The 24306-nt window shown below is 41.0% G+C and overlaps 1 pseudogene; it reads right to left on the bottom strand.

The window, feature by feature from the left end:
• Window positions 1–273: 273 nt before the first annotated feature.
• The window catches only part of LOC118240941, a 53907-nt pseudogene continuing 29874 nt past the window's right edge, over window positions 274–24306 (bottom strand).

Below are 24306 nucleotides of genomic sequence, written 5' to 3'. Positions count from 1 at the left end.
TATGATTGATGAAATGGCAGCTTTATCAAAGTTTAATCCTATACCTCATCACACATTAGTGTTTCTACTGTATAGAAATGTAGACTTGAAAGATATTTATTGTTATGAGTAATGTTGTGGGAAATGTTCTAATTAAGAGACTATAATATTTATTCAACATTTTTTATTTCATTTTGAACAATAAACAGGAACATTTGAGTAATAAACAGAGTAATCTAAAAGACAGCACATTAATGAGTGAGAGGAGAACACTTCAGTACACATGTGGGAGTTTCACGCCTCAGCACACTGCTCTCTACTCAGTGTCTGTGTGACAGGAGACTGGGAGTCCTTGGTGGCCTCACAGGTCACTGTCTTCTTCAGCCACTCCTCCTTCTGGAGGGTCAGGGTGCTGCTCCAGCTGTAGAGGCCGTCCTTCTGCAGAAGCCCGGAGCTCTGGCTCACCCCCGAGCTCCAGCTGCTACCAGCCACCTTCCAGCTCAGCTTCCAGTCTGAGGGGAAGCCCTTGTTGGCCAGACGAGTGTGACCTTCTCCTGCTGCAGCTGTACACTGGAGGGGGGCAGGACCGTGAGGGTGGGCGGGGCGTCACCTAGGAGACACAACACGGTCTACAGCTCAGACACGCAGGAACCGTTGTGTTGTGAAAATCAGTTGTGTTTCACTTCCTCTTTTATTATTTATATTATTCTATTTTATTTTATTCATTTATTCTTTTTTTTGTGGAACTGAAGTCAAAAATGTATTACATCAGCAAGCTTTATTTTCCATGTGATTATTAAATATTTGTTTAGAGATTTATTTCAGAGATTCCTCTTTCTACCACTAAAGGGAACACGTGCATCATAGTTTGAGAACCAGTGCTCTATACATTCACATGTATTGATTAGAATTTTTAAGTTATATTTTATCTTATCACTGAGAAATGTTACTACACACTTCAAGAGGTTGGGTTATGAGTTATGCTCCAGTATTCTTTGGTTTATTACTGCAGAATTTATCTGCAGTTGCAGTAAACCATCTCACAAAAAGGACTGTATACAGGTGTATGCACAATGAAGGATGACAACAGTCTTCACCCTTCACCAAAGACAGTGGTCACACCCATCCCACTCAAAATACACTACAGTTAACAGTTTTAATAAAGGTTTAATTGAGGACAAACCTGGAGAGACCTGTAGCTCATCTTAGTGCAGGTAGTGTTAGATTCTCTCTTGGTTGGATTTGATTAGCCTGACTAATGATTTAAATGTACTGAAAAGCTACTAAAAGTCTTTATGTTTTTATATATCCGCTGTTCCTGGGAAAAGTATGATGAGGTTTCTTTGACCCTTTAAGAGGGAATTTAATTTACTGAAAAGTGTAGGACATCAGTAAAAATCAAATTCACATTCACAAATCCAAAGACATAACATGGATTGAGATTGGTGGGGGACAATTAGGTGTGTAAGGTCATAGTCAAGGTCAAAGTAAATGACAGTGTTAGGTGGACAGTTAGGTGTGTAAGGTCAGAGTCAGTCTCAGAGTTAATGACAGTATTAGGTGGACAGATTGTATCAGGCAGACATGTGGCAAGGGGCACTAATATCATGGAGACGTGGCATGGGGCACTAGTATCAGGGAGACGTGTGGCATGGGGCACTAGTATCAGGGAGACGTGTGGCATGGGGCACTAGTATCAGGGAGACGTGTGGCATGGGGCACTAGTATCAGGGAGACGTGGCATGGGGCACTGGTATCAGGGAGACGTGTGGCATGGGGCACTAGTATCAGGGAGACGTGGCATGGGGCACTGGTATCAGGGAGACGTGTGGCATGGGGCACTGGTATCAGGGAGACGTGTGGCATGGGGCACTAGTATCAGGGAGACGTGTGGCATGGGGCACTGGTATCAGGGAGACGTGTGGCATGGGGCACTAGTATCAGGGAGACGTGTGGCATGGGGCACTGGTATCAGGGAGATGTGTGGCATGGGGCACTAGTATCAGGGAGACATGTAGAACAGACCGACTGCCATGCCCTCAATGCATGTAGGCTTGGATACTGTCAGGCAGCCCAAACCTAGACAGGAGCAACTGAGGGTTAAGGGCCTTGCTCAGGAGCTCAACAGCAGCAACTCGGCAGTGGCAGGGCTTGAACCAGCAACCTCCCAACCACAAGCCAAATACCCTAAGCACCAAGCAACCAGAATTAAAACATTAAGTACACATGCTATTGCTGAACTGTTGATCTGATCACTTTTCAGTTGAGTTGCAGACATTTCATCACCAAACATTTACATTTGCATTTATGGCATTTAGTAGATGCTCTTATCCAGAGTGACTTACAAAGTGCTTTGTCATTCACTCATAGATTATATCCAAGTACAGCATAGTAGATTAGAATTAAACATACCAATGAACTAGAATACTGTAGAATACAGGGATGAACACTGATACCTAGAAGTGCAAAATACATAAGGTCTATCTTAATGATAAGTGCTATAAACAATAACTGCTAGAGTTTGTTAAAAACCATAAACAGTGCCCTACAATAAGAGTTAAACTAGTCAGTCAATAAGGCAGCAATGTCAGTTGTCCTTTAAATATTCTGCAAATAGATGGGTCTTCAGTCTGCATTTGAAGACTGCAAGGGACTCTGCTGTCCAGACAGCAAGCGAGAGTTCATTTCACCATCTTGGAGCCAGGACAGAAAATAGTCTTAATGCTTGTCATCCATAAAACCTGAAGCAAGGTATTTCAAGCCGAGCCATACTTGAGGTTCGAAGTACTCGAGGTACGGATGGGGCTTTGACCATTGACCTCATGTATGAAGGGGCTGGTCCATTTTTGGCTTTGTAGGCAAGCATCAAGGTTTTAAATCTGATGTGTGCAGCTACAGGGAGCCAATGAAGGGAGCGCAGCAGTGGAGTAACATGTTTGAACTTCGGAAGATTGAAGACCAGTCGTGCTGCTGGATTCTGGACAAGTTGTAGAAGTTTGATGGCTCTTAGAAGAAGACCAGCAAGTAGTGAGTTGCAGTAGTCTAGCTTTGAGATCACAAGAGACTGCACAAGCACAAGGGTAGCTTCCTGCGAAAGAAAGGATTTAATCCTTCGTATGTTACAAAGGAGGAATCTGCAAGACCAGGTTAGATTAGAAAAACATGAGTTGAGAAGAACAACTGGTTGTCCAAAGTTACGCCCAGGCTACAGGCAGCTTCGGAGGGTGATACCAGGGAGTTCTCTACAGAAACAGTGAGGTCATGGTAAGGGTTGGGAGTACCTGGGCTGATCAGAAGCTTGGTTTTACATGGGTTAAGCTTCAAGTGGTGGGCTGTCATCCATGATGCAATGCCAGTCAAGCATGCCAAGATACGTCTGGAGACCTGCGTGTCAGAGGGTGGAAAAGAAAGCAATAATTGAGTGTAATCGGCACAGCAGTGGTAGGAGAAACCATGAGAAGATATTACATCACCAAGAGAATGAGTATACAAAGAGAAGAGAAGGGGGTCCAATACTGAGCCCTGTGGAACACCAGTGGAGAGTCTACACGGTTTGGATGTGGATCCTCTCCATGTCACCTGATAGGACTGTTCCTCCAGATAGGACTGAAACCATCTCCAAGCAGAGCCAGTCACACCAAGCCTGGAAAGAACAGAGAGAAGAATGTTGTGGTTCATTGTGTCAAAGGCTGCTGAAAGGTCTAGAAGAATCAAACAGATGACTGTTTGGCAGCTTTAGCAGCATGAAGTTTCTCAGTCACCGCTATGAGGGCCATTTCTGTAGAATGTGCCAGTTTGTAGCCAGACTGATTGGGATCATGCAGCTGGTTTTGGGTGAGGAAAAGAAACAATTGATTATAAACTGCTTGTTTGAGGGCTTTTGAGAGGAAAGAGAGAAGTGATACCAGTCTGTATTTGGAGCTGTCAAGTGTGGCCTTCTTGAGGATTGGTATCACCCTATGTGACATCATTCTGAAAGAATGTGCAGCCAGTTATCCACAGCAGTTTTTCATAGAGATCTGGCTTTTGATTGTTTGATTGATTGATTTGGTTAGTTGTTTGTTTATACAGGTTTTCTCTTTCTCTCTCTTTCTCTCTCTCTCTCTCTCTCTCTCTCTCTCTCTCTATCTCTCTCGCTCCACCAGTTGTTTATACATTTGAGAAGAAAATGTGACTGACCCAGGCAAACTGACCCTGCCCTGCTTGACCACAGGCTTCTACCCTAAATATGTGATGATGAGTGTGAAGAAGTACCGCACCTCCCTGCATGAAGAGCTGATAACATCCTCAGTAGTCAGACCCAATGATGAAGACACCTACCAGCTGAGGAAGAGTGTGGACATCCTGGAAAATGATGAAGCAGATTATGACTGTTATGTGACTCACTGCAGTCTCACAGCACCAGTAATTAAAAAATGGGGTAAATATATTTGTCACACTGAAAACTGTATTCATGAGTTTGAGAAGATGTTGGATTGTTAAAGTATTTCACTTTTGCAAACTGCATAAATCATATCAGACATACTGAGCTCCAGTGAGAAATACTGATGATGAGATGAGACAATACATTACATTCAGAACATTTCACTTGCATCACTGTTCATGAAATGTTGTTGTATTATAATAAGATCATATATTACTTTACTAACTACAGATGGAAAACACAATGACTCCACAATGAAAAACACTCTGATCAGAGCTGTGATGTGTGGAGTTGTGATTATGGCAGTTGTGGCCACTATTGTGATTGTCCATAAAAAGAAAAGGATGATTGGTGAGTGGCTATAAACTGCTTCTGCTGAAGGTAAAATTGCTCACGTCTCTAAGATGCTGCTGACACTGCTGCTGTGTCCAGTTAATCATAAAACCCTGTGAGGTTAAATGTGTGGGTGTCTGCTCTCCTGTTTTGTATGAGAGCTCCAGTGTACAAGTTACAGTAATTCATGACTAAGGTTTTAATTCTCTTGAGATAAGGTAAAGTGTGTAATGTAACATGGGGAGGCTTGGCAGGATGCAGAAGAGGAGCCATGAGACATACGACGAGTTTTATTTTTGAGACATGGAAGGCAACAAAGCACTAAAGCTATTGTGGGATCAAACACTGACAATGCTAACGTTTACACAAAGGACTTATATACACTCACATTAACAGCACAACAAGGATCAGGTGTGGAACATGGGGGCATGGCCAAACGGAGGAACACACACACGGGTAGATGTTTGGGGGGAGGGGCTGTACCGTGACAGAGCCCCTCCCCAACGGTGCGACTCCCGGCGAGCCAGCCTATCAGGCTATGGCCCCTAAACCAACGCCGACTGAGCTAACCAACATGGGCCAGTGCGAGCAGGACAGCGGGGGTGAAGGACAGGGACCAGAATAATAACAGACACAGAGACGCTCACACTGATGGGCACAGGCACAGACACAAAGGGAGACAAAGCGATGGATACATTAAATGTGACTGGGACTGACACAGTGACTGGGACAGGTACGCGCTCATAATTAAACAACAGGTTATGAATAAGTCCAGGAAGCTGGCAGGAGCGCCTGCTTGTCTCCCATTCATCGGCTGGCTCAGAGTCTGATTCTGCTGTGGGTGTTCGCGCTTCGCTGAGTTGGGTGGCGGTGGCTTTTCTGGCTTTGGGGTACATGCCTTAGGAAGCGCACCAGTGGTTTTGCCTGTCTCTGGGGTGGGCACTGGTGATGCCTCCTTTTTGCCTCCTTGAGGCTTGTGCGCAGGCACACGAGCCCTGGGGCTGTGTTGCCCAGGTGAAGGAGTGTCCTCAGATGATGATGGCACCATCTCTTTTTGAGTCACGCGGGGCAGCTTGCTGATACTAGTGTGATGTGCCTTGGGAGCTGGAGGCTCTTTGCTCTCTGAATCTGCTGACCATGTGTCCATCACAGACAGGGAATCCTCTACCTCCATTATGGAATTCTCCAAACAGTCGACCTCTGAGTCTAACACATGGGTAAATTTTGGGCGGAGGGGCCATACCGTGACATGTAATGGTACTTATGGGAGTGATGTGTAGATCCATTAGTTTGTTCCTTTAATTAATAAAAATATATCCTCGTATATTTTTACTGTGCAACTGCAGGGGCTCAACACCTAACTGACCAAGTTATTGTATAAAATAAATTTATTTATATAATAAATAAGTTGCATTATTTATATAGTAAAAAAGTTTATTTATGTAATCAACTAATCTAGCTTAAAGGACATTTAGACATTTAGAAAATGTTCAGTGGCTGTAACTTTGGACTTTTGGGGCTGAATCTCACTCTTTTCTGGTTAATTGTATAGTTTGAAAAGGACAAATTTTCCTCTGTTTTTTTTCCCCCATCCTTATTTTAATTCTTAACAAACTTAACAAATTCTCCCCCACATTCTGTGGCTACTCTTTCTGACTAGTAATGTTTTTCAACATTTAAAACATTTTGGACTTTTATTTTGAATAAATGTTGTGCACTGTAGCTTACCTGTGGTCACACATGTCTGGCAATGTATCTCATGAGTAACAATCTGAGCACAGTTTCATATAGAAGATATTTAATTCAAGTCTGGGTATTTTCTCCCATATGTGGAAACATTCGTGGGTCCTAAGAGAAACCCTCTCCCTTCACAGTCAAGAATGAACAAGATTGAATGAAGACCCCTTAATTTAATCAGGGAGAACATTCAGTAAATACAAAACAATAAATAACTATATACAGGAAAAAAACATTTAATTTTAATTTGTGTGAGTACATAAGTAAATCTTTAATTATATAAAGTAGTAATTTTCTAGAACAAGTGTCAAACTGCGTGACAAAATGCTTAGTGATTGTATTGCCTGAGTTTTGCTCCGTTGTGTGTATTGTGGGTTTTGTGCATGTTCCTCTAGTATCTCTGGCTGCTGTTGTTCACTTGCACTTGTACTCCTGCTCACATCTCTGCATGGTCTCACATCCCCTACATATCTGACCTTTAACACCCTCACTGCCCTGCCTGTGCGCTTATGTCCTCTGACGCTGGTCGTCTCTCCATTCCTAAATTCAGACTGGTCTCTGCAGTGGGCAGATCTTTCAGTGTCTTGTCCCGGAAACTAATGATTACCGTAATCACTCCGTCTCTGCGCTGCACTTTACTGGAGGAAAGTGATAAAATGCTGAGAAAAAAAGATTAAACTTTTTTAAAGGAGTAAACAGTTGCTAAAACCTTTTCCCCCTCAATTTCTGATTGTGTTTCTGATTGATCCTGTAGTTTTTTTGATTTGTTGACTGTCCTATGGTGTACATTTTATACTTGGATTATGTAAAGTGACTTTGAGTATAAGGAAGGTGTTATGTAAATTAAATGTTACTATTATTTTTATTTTCTGGCTTCTAATAATGTCTTTAAACATTTTTTAATAACATGAACCAAAGTGAATATCTGATATGAAATGGGAAGATTATTACAGTTTTGATTTTGAAAGAGTTTGTCTGTTTCTGGACATTTGTCTTCAACTTCATCAGGTTGCACAATATAATAAATAAATAAAGATATAACATAAGAGATCTACATACAAATCCGACATAAAATCACATAGGATCTCATATCAGATCCAAATATAAATACAGTCAGAATAGTTGTCATGCTCCCTTGCCTGAACTCCAACTCCCAGCATTCATCTGTTGTCAGCTCTCCTGTCACTCAGTCTGGTTCTGCCAGTCATCACACCCTCATCAAACCTGCATTCCCGGATTACTGATTATTCTCACCTGTTTCTAATTAGTTCTGTCTAATTATACTCATCTGTTTCCCTTTGTTCTTTGTGAAGCATTGCCATGACATGTATGTGTGTACTGAATGTTAGCTCTGCTTGTCTTTCCAGTTTATAGCTTGTTCTGTTTTTGGAATTATCGTATCAGCTTTGTCCCTATCTGCTGGTTTGCTCTATAAGACTGCTAACTGGTACTGTGAACTCAGGACTGATTATCGATTTGTTCTATTGTTGACTCCTCGAGTTTTGGATAACTATATTGTGGCTACAGACCTCTGACTGTTACATTACCAAACCTGAATTGTGCTTTTAAATAAAAACAACTCTACATTTGCAAACGTCTGTCTCAGACGTTTGCTACATTTTCCTCAGAAAAAGTCCTTAAGGGATAAGCAAATTCTTAGAAATATTTTTTTGTGACTCATGGTACTCTAGAACACTCCAGAAAGGAGCAGATCAAATTCAACACACAGGATCAGTAGGGTCCCCTATGATTTGCTGGGCTTTCTTCCTACTAGACAAATATATATCTCACATTGCTCTTTTTGTTGTTTACATATAATTTTCCCAGCCATATTCACAATCCTTGGTCTGTGCAAAAAGGCTTGAGGGAAGAGGCATGAAATGCTCAGGAAACTCAAACCACATAGAGGTTGACCAAACAGGTGACCTCAATGATCCGTTCCCAGAGAGTGGAAGGGCCAACATCCCTAGGAAACACTCATACAGGATAAGCCTGTGATGTGGGGAGTGATGTGGGTAATTCTGAGCATATTTTGTGCTGTGTAGGGAGGTGCTCCATGTCTCTGGATGTTCTTGACATTACATATGTAGTAACTTTCCTAATTTCTGGTTCACCCGCTCCACTTGGGCACGCTGGAGTATTAGGCTGTGGCTGATAACTAGAGTTCATGCTCACCATCATGTTGAGGTGTCCAGGAGTTCTTGCTAGATCTGCTATATAAATTGTACCTCTTGGTCCAAGATGATGTCCTCTGGCAGTCCAAACTGGTGAAAGAGCTGCAGGAAGACAACAGTGCATTGGTAATTGATGCTGGCGCAAACAGTGCAGGAGGCCATGTGGTTGATTACATCTCAATGGAGAGCCACCAATACTGAGCTGTAAGCCGCTGGCCTGGGCAGTGTCGGTGAGATCTGGCCCGTGTGATGGCCTGGTCCAGATCCCACCTGATGGCTTGCAGGAAGGAGGCAGGATGGCCTCCCTGCTGGTGGGTCCAGCCTCCAGGTCAAAGTGCATGAACAGGGCATCCGCCTTGGTGTTTTTGTATCCTGGCTGATAAGTGATGGAATAGATGAAGCGAGAAAAGAAGACAGAGCACCTGGCCTGGTGAAAGTTGAGATATTTGGCGATTTGGAACTATTGGAGGTTTTTATGGTCAGTCAAAGGGGTGTTGAGCACTCTCTAACCAACGCCTCCACTCCTTGAATGCTAGCTTTATGGCCAGCAGCTCTCTGTCTCCCACTCTCTTGGTCCTCTCCACAGGGATCAGTTTCTTAGAATAGTAGACCAACGGCTTAAATGGCTTAAGTTTGGGGTGTTTCCAGAACACTGAGACAGCACCACTGAGACTCCAACATCAAAACGACAAAGGGCCTATCAGGGTCAGGATGATGGAGGACCGAGACAGTTGCCAAAGGCCTCTTCTGCCACTGGACTCCACTCCAGCTAGTTGTTTCCTCCATGGAGTTGGTTTGTAAGAGAATGGGCCTTAGTGCTAAATCCCCTAATTAAACACCGGTGGAAGTTGGCAAATCGCAGTAAGTGCTGTAGATCACTTTAGCTGCCTGTATCCATACACTGGTTGCATTTATGAGGTAGCTTATGGAGATGACCTCACACAGATGGAACTCTCCTTTGCCCAGAGTACCTGGCAAATTTCGCAAACATCTTGGTCTAGGGAAAAGGAATATACCAGTATGTTGTCAAGGTAAACAACGATGGATATACCCAGATCTCATTAATCTTCTGAAGTCTCAGGGCATTTTCTCTGTTTTTGCATACTTTCTTAAATTTACTTTAAAGGTTCTTACTTGTGATACCCATATGTTTCATGTGAAAATGTTCAGACAAATCTCAGCTCTATTCCTAATGAGGTACCATTTGACCTAGAGCACTATATAAAGAAATATCAACTGTTTTGATGTTGGAAATAAAATCAAACTGTGACCCAAACTTTTTGGGCCACAAATGTAGTGAAATATATGAATAAAGTAGTATAGAAATGTGTAATAAATGTTTAAAATGATATTTTGTACAATCATTTATTGAGTAAAAGTGTGGTCTGTCACATTACTTTCACCAAATCTTAGCAGGACTGACATAAAATATGACTGAACAATGACGTTAAATTAGATATCAAGCCTTACAGAATATCAAAATATAAAGCTTCATGTGTACAAGTGAAAAATGAACATTATAACTATAACCAAAATATGCCAAAAAACAGAAAAGTCTCATCTGCACAGTACAGTATTCAGCATAGCCAAAACATGTCAGTCCATCCATATACTAAACTACCTTTCACACTAAAACGTCTACAATGTAAACCTTTGCTATTTGACATTTAAGTTTCTCAAACAAAAGTCATGACTATTGTATTACAAATCAATTTCACGAATTATGCAAAAAAGCAGCAATGAGGATATTTCACCAGGAGGGCATTAGGAAATCTGTGGTCCCTTCAAGCCTTCAGCCTGCTGTCCTTCTATACGTAGAAGACACTGAGGTGGAGGTGGAGGGGTAAATGTACTCCTGCTCTAAGGCCTGCTGAATATACTGCTCCATCACTCGGTTTTCCTACTGAGATAAAGGGTAAACCTTACACTGAGGGCAGGTTTTATCCAGTAGTTTGACGGAGCAGTCGGTTTTTCTGTGTGGAGGAAGCTGTGTGGCCTTTACTGGGCTGAATACCTCAGTGAGGTCTTGATAGGGAGCTGGGATGGAGATGTCAGACTCAGTGCTGGACTCTTGATGGAGGTGAACTGGGAGGGCAGGACCACTGAGGTGAGGCAGTGATGTGGCAATGGGGTGAACATTCAAGAATGTTGTTGCTCTGCCAGTAAATGAGGGGGTGGTGAGTGTGTAACCAGGGTAGTCCTCAACTGATGGGATGAGAGGTGTGTAGTGAGTAGTGTAGTGTAGTGTGTGTAGTGTAGTGTAGTGTAGTGTGTAGTGTAGTGTAGTGTAGTGTAGTGTGTAGTGTAGTGTAGTGTAATGTAGTGTGTAGTGTAGTGTGTAGTGTAGTGTAGTGTAGTGCGGTCCTGGGCAGGAGTAGGTGTGTCCCTCCTGCTGGACAACCAGCCTACCGTGACAAGAGGGGGAATCGATAACTAATAAAGAAACGTGTTCTGTATGGAGGGCGCTGGTCTATGATATGATAAGATCAGAAAAGACTTTATTATCATTGTACTTGTACAAGAAAACAGGTAGCTCACAGCATCAATAAAAATAATAAAATAATATAATAGGAATAGAATGGCAATTTAAAAATAAACATTTGCAGGGCTTCATATGTATACAGCAGACATGGAAAGTGCAAAAATGATGTGTGAACAAGAAGTGTAAACAGTGAGGTGAGTGTAGGAATATGGAGGGTGTTGTTAAACATGTTCTCTTTACTAAGAATAAGGTTTTTCTTATTTAGTTCATTTAATCAGGCTAATGATACACTCACCAGCACAAGAGGAATGAATGTTAGGTGGTGTTAGTGTAGCTGCAGGGAGAGTGAGCCACCAACCTGGACAGCAGGGGGCGACATAGTCCACCTCAGCAGGACTAGAGAGAGAGAGAGAGAGAGAGAGAGAGAGAGAGAGAGAGAGAGAGAGAGAGATCGAGCGAGTGAGAGAGAGAGAGAGAGAGAGAGTGTGAGGCCAGGGGGTGTGAGAGAGAGAGAGAGAGAGAGAGAGAGAGAGACAGTGGGGTGTAACTCAGATTTGCATTACCAGGGCTGAGTGATTCTCTTTCTCCCAGAATAGAGCCACAATTTCACCAGATGTTCTGGTCTGTTCAGATAAGCTCACTCAGGCACAAGAAACTGTCTGGTAACATTAATAAAGATGTTTGTCTCTTACAAAAGAGCAGACAATGTCCAAAATGAAGCTTTATTTCAGTGGAAGTAACAGAAATGCCAGGACACAAACAGAGCTGCTGCATTCTGTTCTCCTGCACTGGTCAGAACTCCCTCCTGCACCTCTGAGACGTCCACAGTCCAGCTTACCACTCACCGAGTTTAGTGCCTCATCCACAAGTCAACCATAGAGATACATTCTAATGAAGCTGTCATTCAAAAACCGCTTTGACTTTATAGTGACCACACACACACACACACACACACACACACACAACTAAGCTTCATATTTTATCTTTAATCTTTAATTATTTTTCCCATCTCCACCTAAACTAATATTTAATGAATGTTAATAATCTAGTATGTTTTGTATTGTCAAAAAGGTGCAGAATACCTCAGTTGATTTGCAAAATAATTTATCCAATAACATGACAATGACAATGTGTTTCATCTGCTCTGCATCCACTTGGTCTCCTGCTGTGATGATGGTGTGTAGTCTGTCTAACGTGAGTGTGGACTCTGAAGATGGTGTGTATTCTGTCTAATGTGTGTGTTTAGACTGTGATGTTGTAAGGACCCAAGTTGCCATGGCGATGGAGGACTCCATTCTGTGTGATCACAGCTACATTGTGATGTTACCACCACGTTGGCCCTGGACATTCAAAAATATTTCTATGGCCAGTGATGTTTCTCCCACTTCTTACATTTGTCAGGTTAAGTCCAGATAACAATGCGTTGACCTGATAGAAACGTACATGTAAAAAGGTTGCGTGCAGCAAGCAATACTGAGGAGAACACATCACATGAATACATTACATACTTTGGTATATTTATGCTGCAGGTCTTTTACTTAAAGACAGATAAAGTCACCAGTTGCATTTTATAGTGCTTAGACCTGATTGGTGAGTTCACAATTAATCACTCAAGTAATCATCCCAGTTAATCATCCCAAGTACATTTGACAGCTGTGTTTGATCAGTTGGTTCACAGGTGGGAGGTTTTGAAATGAAGTCATGTTAGATTTATATGTCTAATGTAGAGAAGTGTGTTGAATAGAAGGTGTGTGTGTGTGTGTGTGTGTGTGTGTGTGTGTGTGTGTGTGTGTGTGTGTGGTTTACAAAACCACCGTGCATACTGACGCAACGTTACATGTGTGGATAGTTGTGAAGAAAATTTAAAGTCTACTTACGTCCAACTGATAGTTTTGTTCCACCACCGAAAGTCCACCACAGAGCTACAATCTCGTTTACTGTCTGTACAAAAACCTCCTGATCTAAACATGCCGCTCTCGCCACTATTTACCGCGTAATATGTAGCTTCGATATTAATGCTTTGGAAAACTCATAAAGGACTTACCCAAAAGCTTTTTAGATTTTTAAAATAATAAAATAAAATACACACATATATTTTATTATTAGATAAATTACGTCGTAATAGCTGTTGCCCCGTAAACCACATTAAATGCAACCGCAACAAGTTTTTAAGTCTGCATTATTATCAAACATCAAACATGTCGATTATGATTTCAGAAAATACCAACTTTTGTATAAGCAGTGAAAGTTACTTACGTCCAATTGAGAGTTTTGTGCCGCCACCAAAAGTGTACCACAGTGATATGAAGTCGTTCAGTGGTCGTACAAAAACCTCCTGCACTAAAGAAGCCGCTCTCCCTCTTTGCGTTTTAGAAAGCCTTTTTCAAAACAATAGTGAACTGCTACAATTTTTACTTTTTAAAATATGCAAGAAAATATCTAGGCATTAAAAATAAATTAACTAATTTTCTTGCAGCTCATATTTTTCCGTTTGCTCGTTTTTCGAATGTTAAAATTAATCTTAATTGGTATTATCGAAATAACTGTACATTAAAAAGTTTATGGAAAATTAATATAAAATAACCTTTTGATACAATTTTTTTTGGACGTATCAATATAACTTTACAGAATCAATGATCAATGCTGAGAAAAGTAGGAGGACTAATGAAAGCATTCTATCTGAACATTGTAAATGTACTGTGAATTTCTGCTAAACAACCGAATAATGATCCAATAAAATCTTTGTATATTTAATACCTTGTTTTTGTTTGGCAGCATCTTCAGTACAATCAAATATGAAACCAGACAAAAAATCAACAAAACAGTCACAGAGAGTGACACTGTAAACAAAAAAAATTAAGATGCATTGAATAATGTGAGACTGCCCTCCACTGGTTCTTGACAAAACACTACAACGATCTGAACGTCCAGACTGCCTGAGTCATTGTATTAAGAACTTGATCAGGAAAAGTAGCATACATTGAAAATACTCAATTTTGCTCTAATATAAGTAAATGAAAATATAATTAAGAAGCTTAAAACTGAATTTAAGAAAATATGCAAAAACAGAGGCAATGCCCTGAGATTTCAGTGGGTTAAACATATTATCCAAGTATACAAGCTGATCCAGGATCAATGTATCTGGTTGTAAATGCAGTCCCGTTACCTCACAGAAAACCAGTGAAGTCCCCGGGAAACAGGAGTGTTTTTACTGTCACGAAAGAGCGCACTTGATAGCTGCATGTCCAGCTTTGATGCATAAAAATATACGAAATGTAAATGTGGTCAATGTGTTTTTGTTTATTGTTTAATTGTTGTCATTTAATTAATCATTTAATCATTTCTGTCACTGACCCTACTTAGACTGGGTCGTAACATCTGTTTCAGCAACACAGAACTCCATGTGCTTCAGAACCCTGGACAGCTCCCACAACAGAGCTGATGAGACCCAGGTGAAGCTCATCACAGAGACACTCCTGAACTCACCCAATCCACTGATCTCCAATCAGCCCAGAGCCAGATGAAGAGCCAGCTGTACTGAGGGAGGAACTGCAGTTGTCTCACACATTGCTCATCTTCTTCTCAGAGGCAGAGAGCCAGTGATCTCCAAATGTGCAGAGAACTGAATGAAGAGCCACATTTACAAAACACATCAGACTCTTACCCACACCTGGCCAAATATATAGAGTTTTCCTGATATATTCTTCTGTGTTTACTGTTTGTCCTACAATGTATTGAACAGAAATAGCAAAGGTCACATTGCACTACAGAAACCAATAGAAAGAAACAATAAATACTGTTACGACCCCGTCTAGGCTGGGAGGGTTTTGAGTATTACTACAGTAGAAATGAGTAATGGAATGAATAACCAGACAAAGATGACAGCAAACATCTAGTGTATTTAAATGTTTTTGGTGTTTAAAGACAAGAAACTGGTGCAATCGCATCAGGAGTGACCAAGGCCAACACAACAAACAAAACCACACTAGAAACAAAACGACGACCGACTAAGCTAACAAAAAGAAACTGACACTGACTACACTGTTAGAACAAAGATAAAGCCACACCCAAACACAATGGCAGCCCTCCCTGCCACCAGTGTGTAACTATGGACAGGACAAGACATACATACAAGATACAAGAAACTATATTATCCAGCAATCAACCAAAGGGGCAAAACCAACCGTAAATCAAGGAGAAAATCCAAAGTCATACACAAACACAAGCTCAAAAATGTAGCGACAAGTCAAAACCAACAACACCAAACTCTTCTCCCATGAGCCCTCAAGCCAAGCCCTTTGTCTCTTCCTCGTCCTTTTATTTTGATCCTCTGCTCACTGGAAAACCGGGTGTGGATCAGGATGGGTGTGGATCAGGATGGGTGTGGATCAGGATGGGGGACACCAGAGAGGAAGAGGCAAAACCTGGAACACAGAAGGCAGATATACAGGCGGACATAACAATACCTTATTACAAGAGCCTGCTGATCATGTAATTAAAACAGAGGTAAACTTCCCTCCTTGCACTGTTTGGCTTATCATTCATGTTGGTCTCATTTTGTAATAAACTGTAGTTGGATCTTCACAGTGACTCTGGGCCAACATTGTTACAGGGATGTAACCTGCTATGGGTAGAGAAGATCTCACCATGGAAGAGCAGATGAGTAGCAGCCTGTGTAGAGTACAGACGCTTGTTGTCTACTATGCACAGTCTTATACAATGGAAAAAGTCATTCATCTAAGTTGAATAAGTAGTGTTTGGTACATCGAACTGACATACTGTGAATCTCAAACACTGTTTACTCCTCTTTCAAATACAAATCGCATATAAGCAAAACAAGGTCGTAAAATGAGCCAATTCCAAAATCTTAGAATATTGCACAACAGTCTTGACTCATGAATATTTATGCTCCTAAAATTTGCATACACCAGCCCACATTCTAGCCCAGGTGACATTACCATCGACCTGCACAGTCAAAGCTTCAGCAGTTCTGCAGGTGTTGTGAAGAACAAAACAATGACAACAGACCAACAATGAAAATGGCAGATTACATACAAAAATGTACCATTCCAGGCTCTGATGATGATGTCACACCCTTCTCAAGGAACCACACTGTTAATGGGCTTTGTTGTTTTCATATTTAACAGGATTCCAGACAACTTTCATTCAAATTTGTTCGTTTACTCTGCAGATTTTACTCCAGAGAATTTTCCAAGCATTTAAGTATTATATTTACATTTTTGTCATTTAAAAACATAAATGTGTGAGTGATTTACAAAAGTGCCAGTACAATATGGAGCAGCGTCACTCGGTGTATGACACTGAAGAGAGAGGCAGTTCCAGTTTTTTTGGCATCATGATCTCAACCACAACCTGTAAGCAGCCAGCCCTGCTGTGTGATTCTTTTACACATTTTGTTGCTTTAAGTCAGATCATCTTAAATAGACAGTTTCATAGTGAGCTGACAACGTTAATTTACTTCATGTTGTTGTCGAGATCAAAAGCGAGTAGCTAATATTAGTAATGTTAAAATAGTAAAAAATAGCAGTTAAATAGTAATGTCCATCTATCTTATTTACACAGAAGTTCAATTTATTTTCCTGCCATTTAAAGCTGTCATTTAAATCCACAATAGAAGATGATTCTTTGTCAATTCCTGTCAGGTAAATTTTAATTCATATTTCATCAACAAGACAACTCAGAAGATAACTAATTTGGTTGTTAAAAATATCAACTCTGTAGCTAACTACAGCCAATCAGAGCAGAGCTCTTTAAAATATTCATGAGCCCATCAGTAAAGGGAAAACAGAATGTCTCATTCTTGTGCCACAGTGTGAGAGGGGGCACTTAGAGCTGTAATGTTCATCCTGGGAGGGAGGACTCAAGGTAACTCACTGCTTTACCTCTGTGGTGAACTATCACTGTGACACAGATCTACTATTCTTATTTAAAAAACTATTCACAGGGTTAGTACTACTATATAATAGCATATGTACAGTTAATTGTTAACTTTTTTGTGTTTTGTATTCATTTTTTTAGGATCCAGAGGTCAGGTAACAGTGACTCAGGATTCAGTGAAATCTGCTCTTCCAGGAGACACAGTCACCATCAGCTGTAGAACAAGCCCTGCAGTGTATTATCACAGCAGCTATGGTCATATTTTAGCCTGGTACCTGCAGAAACCTGGAGAAGTTCCTAAACGCCTGATCTACAGGGCTACTAGCTTACAGTCAGGAACTCCAGCTCGTTTCAGTGGTAGTGGATCTGGATCTGACTTCACTCTGACCATCAGAGGAGTCCAGACTGAAGATGCAGGAGATTATTACTGTCAGAGTTTACACAGCATTGGTGGTAACTGGCTGTTCACACAGTGTTAGAGAGTCGTACAAAAACCTCCCTCAGTCAGACTGCACAGAGACTGCACTGCTGCAGCTGGGACCTACTGCAGGTGTAGAGGGGGAGGATGTGATACAGCACAATAACACACTCTGTGGAGGAGAGGAACCACAACACACTGACTCACTACTGAACACACTGACTCAGTACTGAACACACTTAACTCTGAAGAATCATAAAGCCATAATATTCACAGTTTTCCAGGTACCATTATCAGCACATTACTTGTAGCTAAGATGCTTTGTTAATAATAATTGAAGAATTATCCATTTGTAGAATATTTAAATGACCATTGATTCTGAACCTGTTGGGTAACTGAAACTCTAACACGTATAGCTTGATATTGTTTGTTATTGTTTGTTTCACATTTCTAGGTATCAGCACTGATACCTGTATTCTACCGCATTCTAGTTCATTGGTATATTGGACTCTACTGTACTGTACTAGGATGTGCTCTATGAGTAAATTACAAAGCACTTTTGTAAGTTGCTCTGGATAAGAGCGTCTGCCAACTGTCAGACATGTAAATGTAAATGTCTGTGTGTGTGTCTGTGTATGTGTGTGTGTGTGCGCGCACACATGTGAGTGCTAGAGTACTGAAAACACTGAACAACATAAAACACATAACCTCAAGGACTGAAGAATACTGGTATAGCGGATCCCATTTTACACTGCCTGTCACTACACAGTCTGGCCACAGGAGGGAGAGAAATCAGCACATCTGCTCTCCTCATCCTAGAAACACACACTAATTGTTATTCTCCAGTAGCTCTCTCAAAGCCAACAAAAAAGTCCCACTAGCAGCACCCCCAGCCATCTGAGCACTGTGGTCCAGTCCAAGAGCTCCACTAGCAGCACCCCTGACTGCCTGAGCACTGTGGTACATTCCTAGAGCTGTGCAGTAGAGCTTCCTTCCCTCTGTCCACTGTGCTGGAACAACCTGAGAGCTGACAGAAACAATGACAACTCTAGCAGATGCATGAGACCATGATGCTTACACCAAAGTCAGTTTGATCCTGAACTGTGTGTGAAGCACCTGGTTATAGAACTCTCTCACATGTGTGTGTGTGTGTGTGTGTGTGTGTGTGTGTGTGTGTGCAAATCACCTTGTTGAAGAACTCTTAAATAGCATGTGTATGTGTGTGTATCACCTGGTTAAACAGCTCTACTAGCATGTGTGTGTGTGTGTGTGTGTGTGTGTGTGTATCACCTGGTTAAAGAGCTCGCACAAACATGTATGTGTGTGTTTCAGCAGTGTGTGTGCTTTAAAACCTGATTAAAGAGCTCTCACTAGCATATACATCTGTAAAGCACATTTATGGCATGTACTTACAGAAAGGTGTTGGTTGTAATATCTACATTACTTGTAAAAGCCTCAAAGCAAAACTAAAAAAGTAACTGTCAGACAACAAACATGTCTGAATTGGATGTGTTTGGGGGAAGTGGCAGATATGGAAAATTATGCAAATTTAGTGTGTAGTGTAGTGTAGTGTGTAGTGTAGTGTAGTGTAGTGTGTAGTGTAGTGTAGTGTGTAGTGTATTGTGTAGTGTAGTGTAGTGTAGTGTAGTGTAGCGTAGTGTAGTGCGGTCCTGGGCAGGAGTAGGTGTGTCCCTCCTGCTGGACAACCAGCCTACCGTGACAAGAGGGGGAATCGATAACTAATAAAGAAACGTGTTCTGTTTGGAGGGCGCTGGTCTATGATATGATAAGATCAGAAAAGACTTTATTATCATTGTACTTCTACAACAAAACAGGTAGCTCACAGCATCAATAAAAATAATAAAATAATATAATAGAAATAGAATGGAAATAGAAATATAAACATTTGGAGAGATACACATGTATACAGCTGACTTGAAAAAATGAAGTGTAAACAGGAAGTGTAAACAGTGAGGTGAGTGTAGGAATATGGAGTGTGCCATTATGGGGGCATAAACTTGTTCTCTTTGCTAGGAATGAGACGTTTGCTTTTTCTTATTTGTTCATTTAATCAGGGTAATGATACACTCACCACCACAAGAGGAATGAATGTTAGGTAGTGTTGGTGTAGCTGCAGGGAGAGTAATCCATCAAACTGGACAGCAGGGAGCCACACAATCCACCTCAGCAGGAATAGAGAGAGAGAGAGAGAGAGAGAGAGAGAGAGAGAGAGAGAGAGAGAGAGAGAGAGAGAGAGAGAGAGAGAGAGCAGTGGGGTGTAACTCAGATTTGCATTACCATGGCTGGGTGATTCTCTTTCTCCCAGAATAGAGCCACACTTTCAACAGAGGTTCTGATCTGTTTAGATAAGCTCAGGCACAAGAAACTGTCTGATGACATTAATAAAGATGTTTATCTCTTATAAAAGAGCAGACAATGTCCAAAATGAAGCTTTATTTCAGTGGAAGTAACAGAAATGCCAGGACACCGAACAGAATACAGGCAGAGCTGCTGCATTCTGCTCTCCTGCACTGGTCAGAACTCCCTCCTTCACCTCTGAGACATCCACAGTCCAGTTTACCACTCACACTGAGTTTAGTGCCTCATCCACAAGTCACCCATAGTGATACATTCTAATGAAGCTGTCATTCAAAAACCTCTTTGACTTTATAGCGACTACATACACACACACACACACACACACACACACACACACACAACCCTAAGCTTCATATTTCAGAAATGGATCATTTTTAAATCTTTAATTACTTTTCCAAGACTGTGTTGTTGTAAGGACCCAGGTTGCCATGGCAATGGACTCCATTCTGTGTGATTGTAGCCACATTGTGATGTTACCACCACGCTGGCCCTGGACATTCAAAATAGCTCTGTGGCCAGTGATGTTTTTCACTCTTCTTACATTTGTCAGGTTAAGTCCAGAGAACACTGTGTTGACCTGATAGAAACGTACTTGTAAAAAGGTTGCGTGCAGCAAATAATACTGAGGTGAACACATGAATACATTACATACTTCCGTATATTTATACTGCAGGTCTTTTACTTAAAGACAGATAAACTAGTAGAAGTGACATCGTGTTAGATTTCTGTGTCTAATGTAGAGAAGTGTGTTTAGTAGAAGTGGTTTGTGTGTGTGTAGTGATTTGATTAAAGTCTGAGGCTGAGACGTTTGCTTATAGTTCTGCTTTGCTTTCTGAGTGTCAGGTTTCACTAACTGTAAGTTATTTTTAATCATAGTGTGTAAAGAAACATAAAAAACTAATACAGAGACGCCACAGAGAGTATTTGGTAGACATATATTAATACAGAGAAGCCACAGAGAGTATTTGGTAGATGTGTAATAATACAGAGAGGCCACAGAGAGTATTTGGTAGATGTGTATTAATACAGGGAGGTAACTTTGCATGTACAGAACCTGCAGTGCTCTGGGAGTGTTTATAGTCCTGTGAGTTTAACACTTCATGACTGAGAGCTGCCTGCCCCAGCAACTTCACCCACAGCAACCATGACTTTGATCCCCATCTTCATCTGCACACTGGTCCTCTGGACTCAAGGTAGGATTTAAATAAGTTGAACGAATTAAATCAGATAAAATCACTTAAAGTCAGTGAATGATTAAATATTTTAATCGTAGATGGACATATTCCCTTTCTTATTCCTGCATTTTTTTTGTCATCCTGAATCCAAATGTCAGGCCATTGTAATTCTCTGATGTTCTGTCATGATTCATAATGACTTCATATTCATTGTTTTTTTCTCCAGAATCCATGTGTCAGGTGACTGTGACTCAGACTCCTGCAGTGAAATCTGCTCTTCCAGGAGACACAGTCACCATCAGCTGTAGAACAAACCCTGCAGTGTATGATGATGACTGTCTAAACTGGTACCTGCAGAAACCTGGAGAAGCTCCTAAACTCCTGATCTACGGGGCTACTAGCTTAGAGTCAGGAATTCCAGATCGTTTCAGTGGTAGTGGATCTGGATCTGACTTCACTCTGAGCATCAGAGGAGTCCAGACTGAAGATGCAGGAGATTATTACTGTCAGAGTTGCCATGAGATCAGTGATAGCTGGGTGTTCACACAGTGTTAGAGAGTCGTACAAAAACCTCCCTCAGTCAGACTGCACAGAGACTGCACTGCTGCAGGTGTTGAGGGGGAGGATGTGATACAGCACAATGACACACTCTATGGAGAAGAGGAACCACAATAGACTTTCAACTAAACACACAAACTGACAAATGAAGATAGAATGTATCCAGTGTTATGCGAAGACTAATTACATGGCGCTGAATCTCACCGCTGTGCTGCTGCCCATGTGTTAGCGGCACATTTGCTGAACTGGAGACTGGTGCAGTCTGTTAAACATATTATGGGTACATATTCTCTATTGCAGAACCCCAAAGTATTTACCATCTTTTCACAAAACCTTTTCATGACATATTTTATGTTGATATCACCTCTAAGAATGATGCACATATCAGGATTCATGGATACACACAGAACCACAGCAATAGTGTCTCTGCTCCTGCCAGTGTCTCTCAGTCTCCTGGTTAAACTCCTGATAACAGGAGCAGGTAACAGTTAACCAGCTGGAGATTTGCTAAAAGGACATTACTGATGCAGCAGCTTCACTCTCACAACTACAGGAAGGACAGGAGTGTGTGTGTGTGTGTGTGTGCGTGTGTGTGTGTGTGTGTGTGTGTGTGTGTGTGTGTGTGTGTGTGTGTGTGTGAGAGAGAGAGAGAGAGAGAAAGAGAGAGAGAGAGAGCAGTGGGGTGAAGCAGATTTGCATTAACAGGCTTGAGTAGTTAGTTCCTTCCTAAAATAAAACAAAACTTTACCAGATGTTCATCTTTTATTAGCCAAACTCACTCAAGCACAACAAACTGCAGATCAGTGTTTCCTCATAAGAGGTGTAATGAATTTATACGTTGTAAAGTCATTGTAACAAAATGACGATGAAAACTCCATATAGACTGTTGACTTAGTTTATGTAACAACCTTGAGAGAGAACATGTGAGCACCCCCAGTCAAGTCTTACAGATACGTGCTATATCTGGACACAGGCAGATTCCTGCATGCTGATTGGTCCAGCCACCAAAACTCTTGCAGCTATTATAGCGCATGGCAGACAAACAGGACATTTCTTCAAATGATCTACTTACGTTATTCATACAGTTTTTTCACTTAAAGCCACCAACTGATTTTGAGATCGTACAGCTCCACTCCTCCTCCACTTCTTCCCAGGATTCTTTGCTAAGGGCAAGGGTGCTGCTGGGACCATCATAGCAGGTCTTGTCTTCTTCTACACTGATAGGAGCCTCAAAGCGCTTTTATGGCTTATTCTTATCTAGAATATGTACTGCACAGTTTAACAGAATAAGTGTCAATGCAACTGCTGCAGTCAACTACAGAATAATGGTACTGTAGCCATAGACTCTAAATATGTATGATTTCCCATTGATAAAACAACAACATAAAAATCATGTTTCACATTAAAATCTATGATACATTTTACCAATACAGGTAAACAGCACTATAAAAGAAATACTTTAGTTACTTTACCAGAATTACATTTACATTTAGGTAAATTGCATTTACTTAAAACATCACTCGGATTTTCACTATCTGGTCAGTGTGTCAAGTGTCTGGGTCAGGGATAAAAACTTTAAAAATGTGCACATTCACTATGTTAGATTCAAATTCATTAAGGTGCATTTAAATGTCATGCACTTTCTGGTAAATTCCAAACTGCATTTCATTGCACTGTAATTACATTTCTGCTCTTATCCAGAGCGACTTACAAAAGTATTTTCTCATCTATTCAGAAAGTGCAACCTAACCAGTACAGTAGGTTATAGTCCAAGGTACCATTGAACTAAGATATCGCTAGATACAGTCAGTGCTGAAACCTTGAGAGAGTTACAGAATGAGCACAAGTACTATACCGATTATTAACATTAAATGCAATAAACTATGTGTTACAACAATTAGTAGGTTTACTGTGCACAATGACAATAAATGTCTATCTATCTATCTATCTATCTATCTATCTATCTATCTATCTATCTATCTATCTATCTATCTATCTATCTATGAGAATAATGTAATTAATGCATTGAATTTCAGAATAATTATTTGACAATGTTTAATATTAAAAGTCCTCTACAGCGATTCCAATAAAGTCACTGCACATAAACCTCTTTCATGCTACAGTAATTGTACATAACACACAGGCTCACAATTCTAACTGCATTAAAATTAGTAAGTTTGTTCTGCACGTCTGATGGTCAGATATAGAGTACCCGTGTCTGATCTTTGCTTCTGATTTGTATGCAACCTAACAATAATAAAACAATCCCTCTGAGAATTTCAAAAATACCAAACCCACAAATAAAAATTAGTTTACTGTTATTGTAATGCTGAGCGGTAGTGAAGCGGACACCAGTGCGGGGAAGAGCGAGATTTATTAAGGGCAAATCCAAAATCAGAGTCGTTGTAGTAGTCCAGGGTCATAGAGTCAACACGAAGAGCATGAGAATACATGACAAAACAAACACACACAAAGGCAAACAGGGGAAGCAGGCTAGAACAGAGGCTAGGAAACACGAAGGCTGGAATCTGCTCTTCCAGGTGACACAGTCACCATCAGCTGTAGAACCAACCCTGCAGTGTATTATCACAGCAGCTATGGACATTATTTACACTGGTACCTGCAGAAATCTGGAGAAGCTCCTAAACTCCTGATCTACTTGGCTACTAGCTTACAATCAGGAACTCCAGCTCATTTCAGTGGTAGTGAATCTGGATCTGACTTCACTCTGACAATCAGAGGAGTCCAGA

The sequence above is a fragment of the Electrophorus electricus genome, chromosome 2 (assembly GCF_013358815.1).
Source record: "Electrophorus electricus isolate fEleEle1 chromosome 2, fEleEle1.pri, whole genome shotgun sequence".
Lineage (NCBI taxonomy): Eukaryota > Metazoa > Chordata > Actinopteri > Gymnotiformes > Gymnotidae > Electrophorus > Electrophorus electricus.
This window is presented reverse-complemented; position numbering and strand designations above follow the sequence as displayed.